The sequence below is a fragment of the Capsella rubella genome, unplaced genomic scaffold (assembly GCF_000375325.1).
Source record: "Capsella rubella cultivar Monte Gargano unplaced genomic scaffold, Caprub1_0 scaffold_18, whole genome shotgun sequence".
Classification (NCBI taxonomy): domain Eukaryota; kingdom Viridiplantae; phylum Streptophyta; class Magnoliopsida; order Brassicales; family Brassicaceae; genus Capsella; species Capsella rubella.
In genome coordinates, this window is record NW_006238906.1 from 61,993 (window position 1) to 68,331 (window position 6,339).

A 6,339-nucleotide genomic window follows, 5' to 3' on the forward strand; every position below is an offset into this window, starting at 1 on the left:
CACGGCACCGCCGGAATGGTTTCAAGCATTTTAGAAAGATGGCGATCCAAATACACTTGGGTCTTGAGAAAAAGAAAGGGGTTGTGATTGGGCTGCGTAAGATGGTGTATATATAGGGTACGGTGTAAAAGTTCATAAGGCATTTGGGCTTGTGTTTGTGGTTGATTTTGTAAAGAGTTTTGTTGGGCTTTAAGGGTTTAAGGCATTTGGGCCATAAGGGGAGAGTTTATGGAGACAGTAGTAGCCAACTGGAGGAGTTCTTGACGGATGGAGGACATCTTTTTAGTTATTTCCTTTATAGAAAGTTCCAAAATGGTTACCTTTTTCTCCATCTAGCTCAAGAAATTGTTTTGAGTTGCAGCATTTTCTGATTGCTAGTTCAAAGTTGCTTCGGCCGCACTCACTTGCGTCACTGTTCCATCAGGGTTCTTAATGTTGGGATTCTTGATTTTCCACGAGTGTTTGAAACTGTCTTCTTCAAACTCGTTTGATGGAAATGGTGACTAGGATGGAGGGCCAAACATGTAACTCAGTGGTAGTTCTTCCCTGTCCAGGGTTGCTGGGATTGAGCTATTCAAATACAAAACATAGTAATCGAATTTTCCACTAGTTGGCTCTCCATGAATCATCTTCCGGATATTTTCTTCCTCTTCTCTGCCTCGGGACTTCTTCTTCATCAGAATCATCTTCCGGACATTTTTGACAGTCACAAATATCAAAGAATTTGAGACCAGAGTCATCCAGGAATGAGTAGACTGGATTTCCAAGTGAGTCAAAAGATGAGATTGGAACACCTGGCAGACATGAATCTATCTTCATGAATTGTTTTTCACATGCAGGAGTGATCATGTTAATCTCAATGCAAAAAGCCGTCGGTCTTGATTTTTCTTCTTGTGCTTTGAACGCGATCTCTAAAGCTCCATCTTTTCGTCTATGGATAGAGGAGTCCACTGATTGTATTAGTGTACTTCTTTCATGGAGTTTTTTTTGTAATTGTTTACCCATGATTGTGGAAGTAGAGTCATTAATTCGCTTCTTGGGATTTGGCTTGGAATGTGGATGCATGACGAGCTATGTTGTGACTCAAGTTAAATGATTAAAGCATCTTTAGTGTCTCTAGGGAGACTTAAATCCATAGCATGATTCTGGATTCTATATGACATTTGATGATGCTGTGTTGCTGCATATGTGTTTCCGATTTTTCGAGTGCCGGTAATCTGAAGTTGGATCTGCATGTTTCGACAGATTTGTGGGTCTTTTAGTGCCACGTTAAAGTTTGGGAAAAGAGTCACAAAGATGTGTCAGCATTTAATGTTGTATGGATGGTTGCAATGCAAACATATTGGACCAATACTCTTTGTATCTGATGTCGAGGAGAGCGACCCTTGCCACTACCGGTAAGCCTTTTGTTCCATTAAGAGTTAATGCTAGGCGTATTGCTCCATAGTGAAGATGTGTATAGCCAAGACTTCGCCAATGATGTATCATTCCTTCGTTAAGACAGAGAGGAACCATTTGCTCCGCTTCTGTTGCAGGAACCAAAAACTTTTCTAGAGGAGAGGCTAGAACGAGTTCTTTTGTAATATGTTTGTTAGGCACAAACACTTGACTGATAACTTTAGGGAAAGTAGAATTCGGCTTTGAGAAGGCTTTGTAAGGATTAAGCAAAGGAAGTTGGGTAATAGGAACTTTACTGTCATCACTCATGTACTCTATTTCATATAAATAATCTACTTTTTTAGAGGTGGATTTTCGAAAAGAAGGATTTTTGGACAAAGTTGACGTGTTTTCCATAATATATAAAGAAACCAGAAACCAAGACATAATGCTATAAACTTCTTCTCAGTCTTCAAAGTAGTAACAATCCATAAGTTGTTTTCATGGGACTATTAAGCGCTAAGAACATAAAGAAAATGATCATGAGGCACTAGCTACGCAAACCGAGACAAAAACCTCTCATCAAAATAAGCCTCAAGGTACTTCGAGCATTATAACCTCAGAGATCTTTTCTTCAAATCTTTTATTCAAACTTAGCAAGATTTCTGATGTGGAGGATCCATAAAAAATGGCAACCACATAGCATACTCTCTATGTAAAGCATATAATAGAAAACAACGTTATGGCATACTACCTCTTAGATATCGAAGAGTCAAAGCTTAGACTGCCATGGCTTTGATACCAAACTTACAGTCACATAGTAGGCACAACCACGTAGGAGGTTTAATGTGATCAAAATATAGGAAACAAATATATGAAAGAGATTAAGAGTTGCAGAAGATAATATATATATATATAAGAGAAAGCTTTTATTATACAAGAACACACTCAAGAGAATACAATGGACTCTTAGAACTCTTAGGATTTTAAACACTCAAGCTTATCATGAACAAGCCTCACCAAGCTTGGTATTTATAGTACATGACTTAAAAAATATTACATAGCATATTACTTTCTTCACACTTATTACACATTCTTTACTTCACACCATAATTCACATCAATACTTTACTTCAAACCATACTTTATATCAATATTTACATGATACTTCACTTCATGTCTTTATTTATTTCACATTAATACTTCCTTTCATTTATCTTCCACCGTCAACCTCATCAAAACCTTCCCTGTACTGAGGAGCAAGTTCACCGTCCTTGAAGATGTAATTCTGAGCAGGGTAGTCCTCTCCCTTGAAGTACCTCTCCAACATGTCTTTCCAAATGACCAAGTGATATGCATATTAAAGAAAGCTACTAATAAACAATTGGATAACACAACATATTTTGATTTGTTTATATGTTAATGTTAAAAAGGAAAAAATAACATTACCTGAGCGTCAATAGTGGTGCCGGAGATGTGAGGGGTCATGGCTTGGTTAGGCATGTAACGCCATGGGTGGTCCTTAGGAGCTGGTTGTGGGTCCCACACATCTCCGTTGTACCCTCCAATGTGTCCATTCTCCATAGCCTCCACCACCGCTTGGCTCTCCATGATGGCTCCTCTTGCGTTGTTCACTATCAAAACACCTTTCTTCATTTTCCTTATCAGCTCTCTCTTGAACAATCCTTTGTATGATAAACAAAAACTTAATTGTCAAATCTCAGACAACAAGTCTTGTTAGTGTTCATCTCTATTGTTTGTGAAATTAGCGACGTACCGTGTCTTCTCCGTGAGTGGCATGTTGATGACTACAATGTCGCATTGAGAGAGCATTTCATGCATATCCTCATCGTACTTAGCTCCAATCTCTTTCTCCATCTCAGGTGCCATTTGAAGCCGGTCATGGTACAGCAAGTTACACCCGAATGGTTTCAAGCGTTGTAGCAAAAGCTTTCCGATTCTTCCAGCTCATACAGTTCCTATGGTCTTCCTTTCCACATCATAAGCTCTGTACGAAATGTTGGCGACGTCCCACTCGCCATTGACGACGTAGTACAAAGTTTCTCATGAGGATAAGGATTCTCATGAGCTCATCTTCTGCTACTGAGACCACGTTGCTTCCCATGACTTCAGCCACAGTCAGGCATACAGCTGCAGCTGCCTGGAGATCAATGTGATCCGAGCCAATACCAGTAGCGAGAAGAAGCTTCATGTTCTTCGCTTTCTTGATTCTTTCAGCATTCACATAAGCCGGGTGGAAAGGAGTGGATATTAGGACATGAAGATCCAGATAATTTTCTCAAGTTCTGTCATTTATAAGTAAAAGACTGGCATCAAAAGAACCATATATTTACATTAATAGTTTATGCAAATATGCAATATATAAAAACAGAACCAGGATTTTTGAATGAGTGAATACTTACTGCAGTTAGGGCCTTCTTTGTCATCAGTGACAATGTACTGATGTCCTTGTGATTCAAGCCAGTCGCGGATTCCTAATGCATTCTCAACGCAGCCAAGGAAGTTAGGGTTCTTGGTAGCGTATTCGTTGGCCTTGTAATAAACTCCAACAATATTTTTGCTATCACTAGAAGATGCATGTTTCATAAAGCTAGTTAAGGAAGCTATTTAAAATAGAAAGAGCCCAACGATTATAGGCCCGTTAAGAAGCACAATAAGAGAACAAACTCAAACATCATGCCGTTTAATAATTCTAGAAAGAGCCGGATGTCTTTGGGTTCCATAATGGAAAATTTAGCTGGCCTAATCAGAAACGACAGTCGTGCTTTCTTAATTTAAGTCACACGTTTTAGTCATGCACATATATGATCATATCACATTAAAACTGAGTTCTACAAAATCAACATTGTATGCACTCAATTTTACGGCCAAAGATCTAAAAAATCTCATTCATCACGCACGGAATCAGAAGAACCATATAACCCACCAAAAGAAACGAAAAAAGCATATATATATACATGTGATTCACCACAACACAAAAACTCGGAGAAAATTGCAAAATCACGTTCGATAAAGCACTGGTTGGTTTCTCCAAAAAAATCACTTGATGACCGGATTAGAACCTAAATCGTGAAAGAAAGAAAGAAAAAAAAAGAAGAAGAAAGAGAGAGAGAAAATACTATTTACATTAAAGTGACGTCGTGCGAAGTAACCCGAAGAAGGAGGGGAAGAATAAGCTCTGGCTTGTCGCATCGCCATAGTTGAGAGGAGAGGAGATTAAAAAAAATCAATTTGGTTACTAGGATCGATTTGGACAGTCACTGCAAATGATTATAGAATATGAACTGTAAGTTTTTCATCAAACCTTTAAACAAATAGTCATTTTAAAAGCTTTTTAAATTGAATGAGTTTTGTTTTTATCTGTATGTAATGAGTTTTGTTTTCATTTATTTAGGTTCAAAATACTAGTGGAGAAGGTGTTCTCAAGTTATCTTTGATTCAGAAATTCCAAAACATACAAGATTAGGCAAAAGTAAGCTTATTTTAACTTATCTCATTATAATTGTTATGAAGTTTAAATTGATCTGTCAAATAATATTAAGTTAGTGCTTTGCCAGGCACTCACAAATGAAGATACTACCAAGAGCAATTGATTCTGAAATCGAAATTCTCAAATCCAGGATATACAAACAATCAAGAAGTGGTAAGTATCTCTTTTTTTTTTGGACGGGAGTGGTAAGTAGCTATTTATATTGCATCTAATACATTTAAAAATCATACTCTACTTATGTTTATAATAAATCATGTCAACATTTCATAATTGTTTAGGACTCTCACAATATCCAGAGACACACTGCAAATGATTATAGAAGATGAACAGTAAGTTCTTCATCAAACCTTTAAACAAATAGTCGTTTTAAAAACTTTTTAAAACGAATGAGTATTTTTTTTTAGGCCATGAATGTTTTGTAGTTTTTAAATGGGTTTTAACTTTTAGTTTTTGGTTTATGGTTTTTTTTTTTAGTTTTTGAATTTTTCTGTAGATTTTACTTTTTGAATAATTTTGAAAAAAAAAATAATATAAAAAATAAATAAAAAAGAACCACATTATATTTTGTAGAAAACCATAAAAATTGGTTTTTGGATTTTATGAAGGAAGTAGTAAAATCTCCTAAAATCTGATTTTCCTAAATTTTAGGAAATCTATTTTGCTAAAATTATGATTGGCTCATTTTTTGGTTTTTTAGAATCAAAAACTAAAAACTAGTCTAAAATCTGCATGCCATTCAAGGCCTTAATCTGCATGTAATGAGTTCTGTTTCATAGGTTCAAAATTACTAATGGAAAAGGTGTTGTCAATTGAAAAAAAAACAAAGTGTTCTTAAGTTACCTTTGATTCAGAAATTCCAAAAGTTACCATTTTAGGAAAAAGTAAGCATATTCTAACTTATCTTATTATAAATGTTATGAAGTTTAAATTGAGCTGTCAATTTATATTAAGTTAGTGTTTTGCTTGATGAAGATACTATCAAGAGCAATTGATCATTCTGTAATCCAAATTCTCAAATCCAGGATCTACAAACAATCCACAAGTAGTATCTAATACATTTAAAATCATACTCTAATGATGGTTATAATAAATCATGTTAAAAAGAATCTAGTTATTTTATCAACATTTTATAATTGTTTAGGACTGTCACAATATCCATTTTCACTTATCCTAATTCTAACATTTTGTTTTACTTTGTTATAGCAATTGAAATGGGTAAACTTTATTGTTCAGATAGATTTATTGGGTTTGCACACGTCTCTTATCCTACAACGGTTAGCTAAATTGTTTAATGTTATTAATAAAACTAGAGTCGGACCCGCGCTACAGCGCGGGGGAAAAGTTTCGACTGATTTTTTTTTTATTAACGAAAACATTTTTCTAATGTGAAATTTTTTTAGTTTTGTTGACAATTTTTCATGATAAATAAATATTATTTATTAAATAGTTGCA

At 35.4% G+C, this 6,339-nt stretch overlaps 2 pseudogenes; both read right to left on the minus strand.

The window, feature by feature from the left end:
• Positions 1 to 606: 606 nt before the first annotated feature.
• LOC111829111 lies at positions 607 to 1,707 on the minus strand (annotated as a pseudogene).
• An 882-nt stretch (positions 1,708 to 2,589) lies between these two features.
• LOC17874480 lies at positions 2,590 to 4,595 on the minus strand (annotated as a pseudogene).
• Positions 4,596 to 6,339: the final 1,744 nt, after the last annotated feature.